The following is a 17,970-nucleotide window of genomic DNA, read 5'->3' as shown; positions in this document are numbered from 1 at the left end:
AGCGAGGTGATTCTCGGAAAGCAAGAGGAAGTTGTGAGCACGCTTGTGGGCTCGACGGGTAGCTGGACAGGGCTGGGCTGGAGCGCTGCTAGAGCACAGTGTGAATAGGAGCGCAACTTCTGGGCAACCTGATCTAGTAAAGGTGTATGTTTGGTGGCCCTGCCAGGCAGGGGGGTTGGAACTACATGATCCTTGAGGTCCCTTCCAACCCGGGTCATTCTGTGATCCATTCTGTGATTCTGTTATCTCCTATGCTGATTTAACACTGAAGTATTTCCCCCCCCTTTCTCAACCATTCTGGTGCCTTCCATCTCCTCCAGCATTTAAAGAATTTCACCCACTTTCACATAGAAAGGTGCTGGGATGTTTGAGGAAGGAGCTGAAAAAAACAGTGTTCAAATGGTCTGGGCTCACCAGACTTGGCTGGGACAATCTAACACTGACAATCTAAACATGAAGGAGAATATAACCTTCATTTTTATTTCCCTAGGGATGCTTTGTTGCAATATGTGGATACAGAGTTTGTTTCTGTAACAAACATGGTAAGGCTCAGCTTCATCGTGTATTCCAACACACGGTGCTTCTCCATCATATCTGTGTTTATTTTTTATCATTACTGCTTTAGGAAGCAATAGGAGGAGAGCTCGAGAGCTGTACGTGAACACAGATGGTATCACAGCACAGCATTTGCTGCTACTTGCTTCGAGTTATGTTTGAGAGTTCAGTTTTGACATGAGCCTTAAACCTTTATTTTGTGGCAAATTCTCATTGAAATGGCAACCGCCCAAATATAGAATATACACTTTTGGAGGTACTTGAATGTTTTGCGATAACACAAACGCTGCCATTTGAAACCGATCCAAGGAATTAGGCATTACTCACCTTTGCTCTCAAACAGACACTCTCCTGCTGTCTGCTACCCTTATATTTCCTGCCCTTTTCCCCTGGTGTGGAATGCTACGTTTTGTCTTCTTGCTGCCGTTTTGACCAAGGAATTCGGCCTCTTAAAAAGAAACGCTTTCAGCAGTTTCCCTTTTCTTCAGCAGCATTTTCAGTGCTGCCTTCCACACAGCTCTTTGTTCGGTGACTTGCACTTTCACTATCTCAGGCTGTCAGGCATCCTTGTCAGCAGCTGGGAGCTACAACTCATTTGTGGAGTTAGACACATTAGCATATAAAAGTATATATATCTATGCTTATTTACAGCGCTTCTCGCTTTACTTTCTTCTTACACGAGAGGAAGAAATGGAATGGGAAAAAATGAAAACAGCCCCAGATTTCTTTCCTTCTCCCTGGAGCACAGCATTCAGTTCTTCTTCCCTGTCATCGTTTTTCCCTGGAAGTGTTTAGTCATTCTGCTCCGTGCTTAACTGTATCTGATTAAAAGTGGATGAGTAGCAAGGGAGGGTTATCTGCTTAGTAGAGCGGGGATTTTGGGGGAGGTTACCCTCACTCCAGTCAGGAAGTCGGCTGGAATAGCTCCTACAAGTTGGTGAATGGGAGGCACGGTGCTGCTGGATCTGCTGCAAGGAAGCAGCAGAAAATGGAGATGTTCTGACTGTTGTTTTTTGGTTTTTTTTTTCGTGGGAATGGGGACATGAGGAAAGGCATCAAAGGGCACTTCTCTGGAGACCAAGAGATGATCCTGCAGATCTCTGGCCTCTAGTGGGGGTGGGAAGGAGAGATGGCAGCTCTGTTTTGTGGGGTCCTTCTGTCTTGAGCCACTTTTCTAATAGCTGCTGCTCAAAATCTTTGCTGCTGTGAATTTGTTACACGCTCTTATGGCCAATTCTCTGGTTATTATGTTGTATATAGGAGTATCCTTTTGCCATCTTTTTTAGCTTCTGTAGGGCTTTCAGCTCCTTGCCCTCCAGTTATCAACAGTAAAATCTTCAGAGTATCACTACCTCTATGGAATAAAACTTACATCAAAATTTGTTTAGGAATCTGTCCTAGGTACCTTCATTTCTTTCCATATCCAAAGCCTGTGATTCACAAGTCAAACTTTAAGCTTTACTGATGGCGTTAGTAGATGAGATGCCTCATTCCTCTCTAGTGCAGTCTGTATGGGCTCTTGAATCTATTGCCGCACTTTGTCCTCAGGTCATTCTTGTAGACTGACCAAACACAGACTTTACTGTAGGGTGAAGTTTGGACTTCTCATTTTGTTCCTTTTTTTTTTTTTTTTTTTTCCCTTGATGGTCTAAAGTGAGTCAGATTTGACTCTGTGTCAGGTGCCAGTGATAAAAAACATACATTGTGGATAAGGCTGCTATTTTCCATCACCAAATGGAAAGCAGTTAAAACTGCCGGGTCTCACGTGCTCTCTCCCTCTGCTTCATCAACAACGTGCTGAAAACCTTCTCTAAACCCCTCACCTCTCCATCCACAGTCCATTTTTTATTAAAAATGATGCGTCTGGCTGAAGAATCAAAGTTTTGTTCCATAATCTTGTACACTGGGTTTAAATCTTCAAACACTTTGGGTATGGACTGATGTTATGGGCATTGAGTTAGTGCCCTTCCAGTTTGCTGGGAGTTAATGTGAGAGGCCTGGCTGGCCATGTGTAAAGTATACATGGGTGTGCGAGTGTGTGCCTGTGGCATTTGAGCACCTACATATTGAGTATAAAAATTACAAATTCTTGAATGTCTGAGAGCTTATTTTCAGAACAAATGTCTTGGTGCTGGTGCATTCACTTTCCCATGGAAAATTCAGTTTGTTTCTGCGTTGGTACCTGGCTTGATTTTGGATCATTAAATGCAAACCAAAAAGCTACACGGAAGAATAAAGTACAACATTTTTGAGTAAGATTGATTAATCAGACTATTTTGAGGTATAACTAAGGACTGTTATAGGGATGCTGCTGCACTTATCAGAGCTGTGAAGAAATCAAGTGAACATCTTCAGCCAACGACAACAAAAAGGTTTGGTGTGAGTGTATGAAACCACTTGGCTAGACAGAGACCCGCAAGTGAAATGTGTATGGTTTATGTACCATGATTTTATTATGTGCTCATTTTTAACCGATTGGCTAATGCTGAGGTTTTTGTGTCTTCCAAACATATACTGAAAGAGATTATCACACAGGTTTTCTTCTCCATTTCGAGAAGGGTGGCGTAGCAATGAGCACATTTTGTTCTGCGATGTGCTGGGAGCACTGACTGGACCTGGGTTCTTTGGGGCCAAAGGTGAGAGTTCAAGTGAACGTGATACAGAATTGATGAATTCACCACATATTGATCTTGTCCTGGTGTTCTCCATGGGCCTGAATTACACCCTGAGTCATTAAATCCTGAGTAATTCTGTTGGTTTACAACTGAAAACAGTTCTTTGCCTTTTGCAAACAATAGCCATTGAGATTTGGGAACCTGGGAACTCTCTTTAGCATGTATTCATTTCCTTTATGTGTAACAGTTCTTGAGTGAGCAAGGTAATACTTATAAAGTGTTACCAGAAGAGACAGGATGTCTTGAAGCAAACTTGAGACTAACATCATTCTATTATACTTACTTTGATTTATTTTTGGACTTATTTTTTATTTATTTGAGCTTACTAGCTAATGTTATTTTAATGTTGATTGTCAGGAAGAAGGCTCCATACTGTCTTGTTTCATATCTGTTCTGTCACTTAATTGCAGTCATTCTTGTTTGCATTTATTCAGTTAGTTTGCCTGATATTTTTAAGCGATAAATTATTTATTTTATTTACGTTCTTTAGAAATATACGATGGCTGCTACAGATGAAAAATGCTGATGTGCTCGTAATTCATAACAGTCTAAGTTGCCAGTTTCACAGGGTACTCCTTGAGGATCTCTAAAGGAACTTGAGAATGAAGTAGTGTAGCTGCTACGTGATGTACGCCAGCTCTCACTGAACGCCTATACTCTCATTGAAAACACGTTCTCTTCAAAGGGTCAACAGGCAACATGTTGAACCTATGTTTTTAAAAGGTAATCCAAGGAATTATTGATACAGGAAATTTGTTTATAATTATACTAAGAATGGAATGATAGGGCACCTCAAAGATCATTTTGTGACCTACAGTTTCTAGAATAGAAAAGTCTTGGAGATATGGATAAAGGACAGTTTGCTGATACCCCCAATTTAGATTTTTACAACCCTTTGGTAAAATCATCACAACAGACTAGGGTAGAAATTCAGAATCTAGTTCAACAAGGGAAGCTTGGGCCCCTAAGTGTGTATTTAAGGAACTTTATTCAAGTTACAGGCATTAATAGCATTTATAACCTTGAAGGTTTGCGTAATACTGTAGGAATTTACATTTTTCTCTGGTAAAATCTCTTTGTTCCCTTGTTTTTGCTGCCGAGCATGTGCAAAACCATCTTGACAGCTCCAGGCTGCTAAACCCCAAAGAAATACATGAAATAAGCATTTTCATGCAAGTTTCCTCTCGACTGCCTGTCAACTTCAGTTTTGCATCCCAGCAACCAATTTCAACTCATTTGGTTTTATACTGACTACATTTATCACAATTTATTTTATATTCTTGATAGAGTATTGAAAGAGGCTCTCAGGGCCACAGATTGCTGCTGAAATGTTAGACAACATTTGGCATGAACAGGATCAGAAATTAAAAACTGGCAGTTTTTTAGCGTGGTTGCCTTTGAAATTAAGTTTATGAGGTTGTGTTGTTTATCTCTCTGTGCATTCAGCAATTCCCCTTAAACACTTTGGTACTTGATTTCAACAAATTTGAAAGATGAGCTGCAATCTCAAGATAAAAAAGGTTTGTGAAAAACTACAGCTGTACAGAGGACAAGGAGCATAATTAAATGCCAGCGCTGTGGAAAGGCAGGTGGAAGCTGGCCTTTATATAGCAGTTGAGAGCAGCTAGCCAGCCAGAGTATGCTCAATGATTTTGATTGAGCATAGCACGTGCCCTACATGGAGGGTGGGTTTCAGAAGAGAACCTGAGGTTAGAATCATAGAATTACAGGGTTGGAAAGGACCTACAAGATCATCTAGTCCAACCGTCCTCTTATCACCATTACTTCCCACTAAGCTACTAAACCAAGTTACTGAAAGGTTATTATGGCAAAGGAGATTTTAGGAGACAAAGAATACAAGTCCATGAAAACAATAAACCAAACCCAATCAAACTTTGGTTTATTTCTTGCAGAGCAACTCGGCTGTCTTTTCTTTCCTCTTCTTCCTCCGTCCCTTCCCAAACACCTTCTTTCCTCCCAGAATCTCCAGAGTCTGTTACTATCTTCGTATTCCCCCTTGATCTCCTGGCTCACTATCAACTCCTGTAACTTAACAGGCATACGGATTTTGTCTGATTTAGTAATGAGGTCTCAGATATACCCTGTTGGGAGCCAGTTAATAGCTATTTTTCATCCAAAAAAGTTCAACTGGGCAGTTAAGATGTGTGTGTCAAGAGCTGTAACAAAACTAATTGGTACTGACCCCTTTCCATCCTGACTGGAGAATCTCCTGCTCTGCTATACACACTCATTAAATATCTATGGATTCTTGTTGCGCCCACTACCAGCTACCCAACATTTTAAAGATCCAGTCGTGTGGTGGGTCTAAAGAATCTAATTTAGAGGAAGTTAACTAGAGTTAAGCAAATGCACTTTTTCTTTCCTGTGCTCACAAGTCAAATAGTAAATCCAACCCAACACTACAAAGTTTGCACTATATTCCTGTATAGTATAGAGGCTTAAGACTGTCTTGCAGTCTCTTTAGCGTTCTATAAACCAACATGAGAGTTGTATTCTTTACAAATGAGTTTAACTTAGCAACAAAGAGAAACTGCTTGTCTCCTTTTGGTCTTTTCCTTAGTTGCCTTATCTAGATGAGAAAGTTTTAGAAGATCTTCTATGTGCAGTTATCTTAACAGGACAACACAAATGAGTTGATGTCAAAACAGAGAATGTGTACACACATAGTACTGTCCTGTGATAAAAGCTGCTCCTCTGCAGTGTCCCTGCTTGTGAAACCTGCCTGGTTTTACATCATAGTAAAACCCCAGGAAATATAAAATTAGTGGAAGTGCTTGCAGTGTGACCACGTTACCCTTTTACAGCTGTTTGAAGGTCAGCAGCAAGTCAACATTTACACCCAGTCCTGCATAATAAGGTTCTGTAGGAACAAAGCTCTCGGGCAAATGCTTTTGGACGTATATAAGAAACCCTGGAGTGAAGAAGGGACTGAGATCCCACTCTGTTTCTTGCAGGCCATGGCCAGAGCTACCAAACCAATCTTTCTCATCATTTATCTAGCACAGACTGAGCCATAAGCTTTGGGGAAAAACACTGAAGTAAAAACTCCTGGCATAAGGTCTGGAGGAGCTACACTTTTTTTTCTCCCCTGACTTCTGGATTCTTTTGTTTTACTGAGGTTTTTATGTGAAGTAAGTTAAACTGCTGAAGGAGACTAACAAGTTTATGGGAGCTCTTACCTCCCAAATAGTTAATGCCTCACTTCTGAGTTAAACATTCATTTTTTTCGAACTTGGTAGGCCTCTGGCTAGGCTAATTAAGAGAGCTGCTAGGCTGTAATCAAATGATCTCTACAATATGATAAGCAGCAGGAAAGCAGCAATTGTAGCTGTACAAGAACTTCAGAATGCTGCAAATACCTCACCAGGTTCACCGAGCAGGTCATAAGACTGGGTAGACATTTGGTAAAGCTATGGCTGCTGAACCTGCATGAGGTTCTATGCTTGAATGCTTGAATCCATGAGTCAGTAATGCTACAGCTATTTAGCACCAAACATAACAGGTATTAGCACCAAGTCATTGCAGGGTCTGTGGTGATAGAACAAGAGGAAAGGGCTTCCAGCTCAAAGAGTGTAGATTTAGGTTAGATACAAGGAAAAAGTCTTTTACAGTGAGGGTGGTGAGGCACTGGAACAGTTTGCCCAGAGATGTGATTGATGCCCTGTTCCTGGAGACTTTCAAGGTGAGACTGGATCAGGGCCTGGGCAACCTGATGTGTCTCAGTTCGTTGTTGGACTAGATGGCCTCCAGAGGTCCTTTCTAACTCTAAGGATTCTATATGTGTATGCCAAAACAAGAAGCTCTCCAGGCTGTTTATTCTGTCTCCTACGGATACAGGTGGTGATGAAACAAACGTGATTAAGAATTTGATTTTTTTCTGAAACATTTAAGCTCCTGGTGCACTTGTACTTGGTCTGCAGTCCCAGAACTTCCCCTGAAAGAGGCAGCCATGAAGTTGGGGAAGGCTTTTCCTCCAGATTTTCTCCTTTCTCGGGGAGAAAACAGGCTGCCATGCCTGTACCTCAGCTGTCATTTGAGGGCCTTTACTGCAGCTTGTGCAGTGTGAGATTTGGGCGTTTGCTAGGCATGCCCTTCTCACACAGCCCCTGGCACCACTCCTGCATTCACAGAACAGCTTACATCTCTGGTGTGTCACCTCTCCAATGTGATCTCACCTAAGAAACAGCAACTCAAGGGGGACGTTCACAGAGCTCTGCGAAGCATTCATTTAAAGAGGCGTTCAGCTCACTTTCTCCACGCCTTAGTGTTTATTCACCAACCAAAAACTCCGCCCCCAAACCCCCACCCCAATGATCTTCGTCCCGCAGCCCAGCCTCTCTGGTGCTTTTGGGCTGCTCCTCCCTTCCCCAGCCAGCTTCTTGCTCTGACAAATTCTCCCTTGGCAACAATAGCTCCCGCTTGGTCCCTCCCAGTCTGTGGTCATGGCTACTGGGGTGTGCGGTGTTCTGCCCACCTGAGTCAGAAATGCTGAGCAGCTCCGCCGACAGCAGAACAAAGAGCAACTCATCGGCTGGCTGGGGCTCAGGGCTGGCTGTGCGAATTGCTGGCCTCACAGCTGCAAACTCTCCGATTCTGTTTTGCAGTTCTGAAAACCGGTTCAAATTAGGAGGCTTAAGATAGAAACTGTACCTCCATGTTGGCTAAAAAATCTTCCTTTTCTGTAGTTCTTTTCAAAGGGCTTCCTAGGGAAAATGCTCTTTTTGTTTGTGTCTGGGGGGAGAATCTTCAGTGAATCTCTGAAATGTTTTCAGGGAAGGCTGACTGATGAGTCTGCACTGACACTGCAAAAACAGGGCCTTGAGCAGCTCTATGCGTGTGCATGTGCTCCTCCAGCATCACACATTGTGCTGGTTTCAGTGCTGAAGGGAATATCTTTTATCAGGCTGGAAGGGGGGTGGGACACCACGATATGTATTTTTTGTGTGGAGGTGAAAATGGCAGATTTCTGCATCGCTTTGTTTCTTCCCATCTTGTTTTTATGATGAATTCATGTTGATTTGCTGTCTGTATGTTGGTTTCAGTCTTTCTCCATATCGTTTACTGCTTCTAGGAAGGTGCTATGGAATGCTGATGTTCTTTGGAAAGCTAACCAGAGCTTATTTGATTTGCACAGTATTATTCACTGGATAAGACACCACAAGGTTGTGACCCTGGCCAGCATCCATCATTGCTCTCAGCATCGATATCCTGCTGTTTGTTTTTGTACAAATATAGAATCATAGAATCATTTCATTTGAAAAAGACCAGTAAGGTCATCTCATCCAGCCATGGACCCATTCCCACCATACCCACTGACCACATCCCTCAGTGCCACATCTACACATCTCTTGAACACCTCCAGGGATGGTGACTCCTCCACCTCCCTGGGCAGCCTGTGTCAATTCCTCACTACTTACAATTGTTTTTCCTGATATCCAACCTGAACCTCCCCTGTCACAATGTGAGGCCAGAACCCCTTGTTCTATCAAAGTTTAGCTAAAGGTCTCCTTATGGGGCCCAGTAAGAAGAGCGTACCCTATAGAAATTGATTTCTCTTTAGTAAGATGGTGTGAATTGAATCTGGGTCTTCCACATCCTGGGTAAATGCTCATTTAATTGAAGAGCTGAGTTAAGGTAATGGGGAAGATAAGACAGGCAACTTTCTGAAGGCATTCAAGGCCAGACTGGATGGGGCCCTGGGCAACCTCATCTAGTGGGTATCAACCCTGCCCACAGCAGGAGGTTGGAACTGGAGGTTCTTTAAGTCCCTTCCAGCCTACGCCATTCTATGAATCTATGATTCTATGGAATTCCTTCACTGTTTGAAAGGAAAATGTGACACCCACTTGTTCATCTTCCAGCTCACTTCAGAAGAAGCACCTGGCTCTTAACTCCGGGCAAAGAGGGTCTCTTTCCCTCACGCCAGGTTGCAGGCAGGACTGAGGCTGCACCACTGACTTTGTGCAGGGGACCTGGCAGCAGCAGCATGCTCAGGATATGGCTGGCATGGCTCTGATGGGGCTGTGTCATGCATGGAAGGCAGAAGGGATCTGTCTACACGTGCCTGCACCAAAATCGTTCCAGAACTTGATAAGAGGTGGGTGGGAAGGGAGGTGTCTGTGCTTAATGCTGAGGCTACATGCATACTTAGAAGCTTCCGTGTCTGGGGTCTTTCTTCCTGTACTGCACATAAACAGGAGCCTGCTCCAGTTAGCTGGCAGCTGCATATGGGGACGGCTGTGGGTTGTCATTGTTATTGCCATAACACTGTGTGTAAAGATGTCAGCCTGTACCGAGACCCAGTTAGGCTGTCAGCACAGCATGCTGGAGGCCCCTGGAGAAGCAGAAAGACAGATGACTTGCCTGCAGTTAAACATAAGTCAGTGGCAAAAAATAGTACCTGGTCTCTGGAATGAGCAACCAGCATGGGATCAACCCTCCTTGTCTTGTGCTTCCCGCAGCTCGCAGATGGATGTGACGGATGGAGAGCTGAATAGGGATCTGTTGGGTCTAATTGAGCTTTAATTATAATACATTAAACAATTAGAATAATGAAGATCAGGCACAATCAAATCTCAAAACAAAGAGATTTAGCAAGATTAGGCTTTTAAAACTGTACAGATGATGCCATTAATCTTGGAGGAGCTCCAGCATAAACGATACAATCCCCAGACAGCTGGGAGGGCAGCAAACCAGAGGTAAGATCAGATTCCCAGCAAAAAAGTGGAAGGGTAGATGGATTTTCAGCCTCCATTTTACAGCTTTTACATGAAAGCAAAATACTGTACATATCAAAACACAAATAACACAACGTGAGTAATAGGAATTGTGGATTTCAGAGGAGCAGCTTGTAACGCGTTGTGAATAATATATGCCACTGAACTTCCCGTTTATATGTTTGAGAGTTGTGCAGTTATTTATAGTAACTTTGGCATGGAGGAGGATGGCTCCGGCTGAACCCTGGGAGCAGAAGGTGCTCTTTGTCCGTGGAGAAGGTAGAGCACTGTCAGAGATGAGAGGGGACTTTGGGCCCTGTGCTCATGCCTTTCCTGACCTCTCCGGGGATCTCATAATCACTTTTATCAGCAGGAATGCATTGATGGCACTTTGTCATTGGTGAGAAAAACCTGCTGGAACCCCAGAGCTGACGGAAGGAAGGTCCTGGAGCCTGGAAACAAAGCAGCCCTAAGCAGTTTGGTGGAGGCAGAGTGAAGTGTGACAGCTGTAATGGGAGAGTGGGTAAATGTGACCAAAAGCCCGGCCTCAAGTTCACAGGTAAAATGAGTTTACCAGAAAAGGAAATTCTTTCAAAAAAGCCAAGGAACAAAGACATTTGAGGCATCCTCTGGGAAATAAGGATGAGCAATCTGACTGTGGGTTTTCTTTGTATAATCGAACACTGTATTCCTGGAGGAATCTTTTTATTTGGTTCTTTGCTCTCTCTGATTCCTCTTGACAGTGTACACAAGCTGCAGCACAGAAGAGAGAGGTAGTCAGAGGGAGATAGCAGGGTACTGAGAGAACGTAATTAGTAAGTCCTTGTGGGACTGGGAGGAGGGGAGCTATGGAGGGCAAGGAGCAAAAAGAGATCCCCCTGATGTCTGAATGTATTAAACATTTCATCGAAGGAAGACCAAAGAGGCACCAAAAGCAGTCTATCATTTTTGGAAACCTACAAAAGAGTGTTAGGCGATACATTCTCTCTTTCATTTTCACCGTAGCAAAACTTAGTGCTGCACCACTTTCAAGGAGGAGAATTTGGGCCAAGGATTTAGCAACGGACATCTGAAGAACTCAGAAAAATCAAGGGATGGGGAAAACAGAACAAAGGAAGAGACCGGCTCCCTCTCACAGCAACCTCCTTCTCTTACAGCTCCTCAGCAGACGTGGGAGCGAGCTCCTGCCAGGGTGGGTGCCACACACACCGAGACCAGAGTGCTGCAGACCCTGCTCTGAGCTGGCTGCAGATGGACAGGAGCAGGGCTGCCTGACTCCAGGCTGACCCAGGAGCCCAAGATTTTTGGCATACTGGTCTTGACCTCTCCTTTCTGTCCTGTCAGCTGTTATTTCCCAGTGCCCTTGGATAGGCTGGATTTGCTCTTCCTGATGGCCTTTATATAGTTCCCCCCTCCCCATACTTACGTTAAGCTTTTAGATCTTTGGGTGAATCTTGGAATTGCAGATTAAAATGCCACATCTCAGCTTTTTATTAAAAGATTTGTCCAGATGTTGCTGGAATCCTGATATTCTGCACCATTTACCAGCTGTGAATTATATAGATACTCATATTTTTAATTTCCCTTCATTTAGTTGTGTGTGCAGGACCTCTGTCACAACCAGCAGGGAACTCTCCTGGGTACAAAGAGGCTATTCAGCTCCTGTGCCAACCCTGCCTTGTAAAAGCCTGACAGCTCTCAACAAACAAAGCCTAGAAATGTTGCTATTAAAAGCATTTATTGAATAAATCCATATGTGACAAAATGATAGCTGCAAAAAGCGGTGGAATTGTTTTTTAATGGATAAATCTTAGTTGAAAAGTAAAGCAGAGCTGCAGAAGCTCAGAGAACAGTCACCTGAGGATAGAGCTTTGAGCAACGTGGGAAAAATTAGAACCACTCTGAACAATATAGGAGATAATAGTTTGCAGAACACGTCTGCTTTGAGTGGGAGCTTTTATGTAAAGAGAAGAGAGGATAAGCCTGGCTTTAACTTTTGTGTTTGAATGCTCTCACAAATAGAGGTGGGAGAGCAAATCTTCGTTCCCTTCAGCAAACCCACAGTGGCTGGAGACAGGAGGACCTCTGTTCTGCACAGGGTCGGTGGGCTGCAAAGGCCACTGTGGGCAGACCCTTGTCTCCCAGCCAGCTTTGTGATGGGCTACAAGGCCTTATGTCTGCCTTTGCACCATGTGTCAAGACACCACTGCAGTATGCCCTGTCTGATGCTCTCCCTTCTCCTCTTCCCTTGAGAGGAAAGGAAGAGGGGTGCTTGCCAAGGAAGGGGCTCTGTAGGGTTCTTCTCATCCCTACAGCACAGCACCAGCCCTTTGCTCTGTGCGCAGCCCTTGTGCATGAGGGAGGCAGGGTGCTGAGTTCAGGTGGCTGCAATCTCCTGAGAGGGTGGAGCAGAAGAGCAGCGATTGTGTAAGGGCTGTTATAGCAACTGAGGAGCAGCTCTGCTGGAAATCCAGAATTGTCACGGGAGAGGATCCTATTTCTGTGCCTCTCTGCTCAGACCTTTTTTGCTTTGGTCTTGCATGGGTTCTCTGTATGCAAAATAAAAGGAAAAAGAATGCCATTCTTTGAAAAGAGGCATCTGGACACTATTTAGCCACAAAAATAAACTAAGAGCAGCTATCTCAACTCTTTCATAGGTTGCTGAAAAGAATCTGTTGCGATGGGCTCTTGGCAGGTGACGTCTGGGGGTGGAGAGCCCTTTGCTGGGACTGGCAGAGGCAGATGCCGTGACCTTAAGGGGCAAGAATGTCTCTCTGGGAGTGGGGGGTCTCCAGCGAGGGCAGACTGCTCCCCAACTGCTGCTGACATATGTGAATGCAGGATGGAAATGCTCACACCAAGGGAGGAATTTCTTGGCGCTTGTCATGTCCGCATTAGGGAAATGTTTTACATCACTCTGGGGATGGTCTAGTTTGTCTGGTCTCTTCAAAGAGATTGCTGGAGAAACTATGAAAACAGCATATCAGGATTATAACGGTTTACTGGGGGATCAGATAGAAATGAAAGGGAGGACGGAAAAATGTTATGGAACAATTAAAACAAATAACATTGGAAAACATAATAACTGAACTGATCCTTCAGAAATCCTGGATGAACATCACAAGAAAACTTGATTTAAGAGGATATTCGGGAAGTAATGAGTTCAATCTAGCGAGGAACAGATTTTTGAAGTCAAACATAGGAAAACAAGCAGAAGCGCCTGCTATGTTTGGAATATTACACATGCAGGTGCAAGTGCCCAATTTAGAAATGAGTTGCTGACATTTCTGCTAGGAGCAAGTGAACGTTTGTGTGCACCTATTGCTGCAGATCAGCATCGTCACATAAGGCTACCCTGCTTTTGGAAACATCCAGATTTAATGGGAAAGAATGCCCTCTCCTCTGTTCTTTCTCAATATGGGATGCCTAATATCAGTAACATTGTAGCCCTTTTATCTAAAGATAAATCTATGCTGGCTTTTCTATAATAGCAGTTTTCATATCTATTGCTTCCCAAAGTGGCTGTGATATATCATCAAAGAACGTCTTGTGCTCAGTGCTCACAAGCCACCCTTGTATCAGAAAACATCTAGGTGAAAAAGAACAGTTTTACAGAATCAAGGCTATTTTTAAACTTTACAAAGTGCCTGCGATCCTTAATTTCTGCTTTACTCTTCAAACCAAAGAGATGAGTAAAAGTTGAAAAACTCAGTTCAACACCTTGTCCATGGAGAACAGCTAGAAAACAGCCAGCAGAGACACTTTGTGTCTACTACACCTGCAGAGTCTCCCCCTTGCATTACTGAGATGCTCTGGCCCCAGACTGCAGCAGCTGCCTCCCCATGTCAGGATCTCCTCTCTGTGCTGCATGCCTTTCTCCCCTCCTCTGCTCAGGGGACAAACACCATGGGATACTACCACTGGGAAGAGCAGGAGGGCTCCATGGTGTCAGCCAGACTTTCAGCAGTAACACCATGGCTTGGCTGGAGGAGGAGAGCTGACATCCTGGGCAGCAGCTGCTGCGTGGGGCAAAAGCAGGGCCCCATCCCACAGCAATACTTCTTCCTATCTGCAGCAGAAGCAGCAGGCCTGGTTTTCCGCCTCAGTGCTGCCCTTCCTTCCCCTTTCCTGTGGCAGGAGCAGCCTGAGCCTGTCTCCTTGTCCCTGGCCAGAGCAGGGTAATGGGTGCAGGACTCCTACCATGGGGCAAGGCCTGGGACTGCAGTGCTCACTTTCATCTCCAGATTCTCCTTCCACATCCTTACAAGCCAAAAAGAAGACGTCTAACAGAGAAAGCAGAACTTGAATCTCCCATGCAAAAATCCTGCCTGGATCTCTGTTTGCAGGCTGCTTTCTTTCCTGGCCTGTTCATGTGGAAGGCTGCTGTGTAGTGTTATTTATTAACCACCCACTGGGAATGCAGCAGGATTAGTTATAATTTTTGCTTGTATTCTTAAATGCATTGCACCTGATTTCACCGCCCCTGGCAGACTCAAGGAATTCAGCCTTGTGGTGCTGGTCAGCAGGGTGAATGCTCTGCCTATGGGCTCTCGGTACCCCCAGGGTGTCTGGATGTCCCCTGAGGTAGATCCTAACTTTGGGCTCTCCCAGCCCTGGGTCCGTAACAAGGCCAGCAGAAAGAGAAGTGTGCAAAGGATTCTAACATCCCAATTTCAGCAGTTTTTGCATGGATACAGTGAGCTTTAAGCAGAACTGGTGGGTTGCAGGGGCCTGGACCTGTGTCATACCTCAGTCATTCCTACCCAGGGACAAACACTGCCACCAGCTATCACAGAATCACCCAACGCTGTGTGGCAGAGCCCTCAGTGTGACCCAGGTGATGTATTTGTAGCACAGCCAATCTCTTTTCAATCAGAGTCATCCTTCCTTCCACGCCTCCGTGTCACTTGTTTCAACAGCAGTGGTGTTTCTCCAACACGATGAAATAAACATGTGTAATGTAATTATTATTTGCTTTCCTCAAGCTCCTGAATTTATCTACGCAAAGCATTTTTAGGAGCTGGATAACAGAGTAGAAAGCCAGCCTCCAAATTGTAACTCTTAATGTTGGGTGAAAAATTAAACCAAATTTAAAATAGATATTAAATTTAAGAGAGGCTGAAAAAGTTCTGCTGGAACTTGGAGGAGTTTCAGATGTTATTTTTAACCATAGACATTCAGCTCTTATGGGAAACAAAACTTAGAAGGACAGATATAATTAGGTCAGATATTGAGAAACTTATTATGCTTTGCTACAGATGATCCCAGGAGAACGTAACTTCAGCCCTTTTTTTTGCATTAAGATTCAATCATGGTTCTTCAGGTTTTTTATGCGGAGTTCTGTTCAAAGAATAAAATAAAGTAGGATAGCAATATGCTTTGTATTGCTAACTGCTTCAGCATGCGAAGCAATGAATGTTTGACAAGAAATCTAGGGACAGAAGGCAAGATTTGTATTTCATTTTGCACCAAAATACATAACATTATGCTGGCATCTGTGCCTGCTTTTGTTCACTGTGTAGATACATTGGTACACTGATGGTACCGGTATGTGCTGGGGTGCTTGGCATCTCCAAAGCACCATCATGCGAGAATGAACTCTGCCTAGCAGCATGATTGCAACACAGGCAATATTCATGCAATGAATGGGATAAACTGAGGCAAAGAGACTGGTGGTCAATGCCGAGTCTGTTCCACAGTCGCAGCCAGGACCCCAGAGCTTCTGCATTTTGCTCCTTTTGCTTCTGCAGAGAGATGCGAAACGTACAACTCATCCATAACCACATGAGAAAAGCCTCTATCAAAAGAAGAAACAAGCCAGTAGGTGGCTGATACCAGGTACTGCTAACACATGGATCCATCATTACTCATAGCATTCATCATGCCTGTTACTGAGGAACGCTGTTCCTTTCAGTAGGTGTCTAATTTGCGGGATACTGGTTTTCCCAGCAGCTCCAACGATCTGGGGGAAGCTTTGATGAGTTGCCTGAGGTGAGACATTGCACATCACTCATTGACAAGCCTGCTCAGAGACCAGTGGAAGGACTGGGGCTGTGGTAGGCAGGACCTGAGCACCAGGTTTTCCTGGCATAGCCCCTCTGGCTGAGGAGCAGGAAAATCAGTACTGTCACTGACACAGATTTGCTGGCACATCTCCTGGAACCCACAGCCAAGGTAGACACAACATATACAAGCAAGAGAGCCTTCTGGCTACATAGCTCACATGTTTAAAAAGATGGTTCCACTGTATCGGCAGCAGGTCTCCGTTTGCTGGTATGAAATGTTTCTCCATCCAGCAGGGAATTCATGTGCACAGCCATTAGCAAAACTTCTGCCTTTCTACACGGATATTCAGTGGGTACTGAAATGCAGTTTTTTACAGTTAGGGGTGTATGTGGGTTTGGAGTTTGGGTCCAACGCTTCATAGTAGGTGAATGAAAATGAAGGAGTCTCTTCCTGATACCAGCCCATGTCCAGTCCGGGAGTGCTGAGAAGCCACTTTTTAATCCACCTTGAATCTGAGGTAAAGGCTGTCAAAACATACAGTTTTCTAACATCTCTATAAGAAATCATCAGGAGAGGGTGGTGGAAGGTAACTGATGCCTGCACTGCATTGGAAAGTGTCTATTTGTGGAAACATCAGAGTTCTCTCCCCACCGCTGTTGCCAACATTCAGGACTTTTATTTTGTGTTCTGTACTTGCAGACAGTAGAGATTACAGCCACAGTTTTCCTGTCTGCCATGGGAGGTATCAAAGTTGATGAGCTGTTGCTAATTATTGCTTATGACTAGAAGGTAGTGATATTGCTCTTCACCTACAAGGCAGTAAGTGGCATCAAGATAATTCCCCGGAATAAACGTTGTATTCTTACTTTCCAATGTAAATTGCACTCCTGTTGATGCAATAGACCGCAACTGTTTCTTCGAGCTATGGAAAATGTGCAGTAAACAATAATAGCCTCAGTCATGTACTTCTGTTGGCTGCAAGCTCCTCCCTGTATTTTGATTGATTCCCTATCAGCAGTGTAGGAACTGTACTGAAAGTTCTCTTTTTTTCTGTGTGGTTCAGGTAGACCTGAGCATTTCCTGTGTGCCAACACTGAACCTCACTGCTCTCCAAAATTCACATCACTTGAGTTACAACTCAAAGCCCAGAAGCAACCCATCAAAAACTGCGCACCTCTTGGTAACGTCCATACCCTAAACTGACAAATGAAAACCTGTTGACATTAATCCTGGCAGAGAATACATGTACCTTCCTATGCTGAGTAACTCTTCAGTCACACTTGTACAGTAAGCCTTTCTTTCCCAGCTGCTTCTCTGCTCTCAGTCATCTGTCGAGTCTATCTCAAGTCTTGGCTTGTACTGCTTGTACAGTTCTGCAAAGCAAGTAAATTCCCTCACTCAGTGTGTACTGGCTGAAGGAAGGTGGAGTCTTTTTCTCCTTTGGTGTAACTCTTCTCAATCTACAAAAAAACTACCCCAGCTAAATTACTGTTTGTTTGTATGTCTGTTTTTCTTCTGCACCCAGACTCAACTTCTTCCATCATGCAAACATAATCTGGCTGTGTGACTCTGCACACCAATGGCTGGTGGAGCAATAGCAGCTCTCTCCTGGCACAATGGCCAAGCTCTGAATTTGACATTTGGGTGTTCCCTGCTGTAGGCAGCCCATGTTTCCGGAGTAGTGGCAGAGGAGCAGACTATACAGAAAGCAAACTCTGCTTAGGTTTTCAGGACGCTCAGCTAGAAGATGTAATCAGGCAAACACAGAGCTTCATCCTCAGGCTTTGACAGGTAAAACTGTCTTCCTTTTGATCCTTGAAACATCGTATTTCTTCTAGTATTCAAGGCTACGAGTAGGACAGCTACTTGCCTTTTCTATTTTTCAGGAGAAAGCAAAACCAAATTCTTCCTGATTTGATACCGGAGAGATGCTGCCTATCTGAAATAGAGCCAGCTTTTCAAAACAAGTTAAAAGTCATCTCCTTGCCAATTTTTGT

Source organism: Coturnix japonica, chromosome 2 (genome assembly GCF_054131305.1).
Source record: "Coturnix japonica strain WE chromosome 2, WE-NBRP24, whole genome shotgun sequence".
NCBI classification, from domain to species: Eukaryota; Metazoa; Chordata; class Aves; order Galliformes; family Phasianidae; genus Coturnix; species Coturnix japonica.
The sequence above is the reverse complement of the archived record's forward strand: the minus strand, read 5'-3'. Positions refer to the sequence as shown.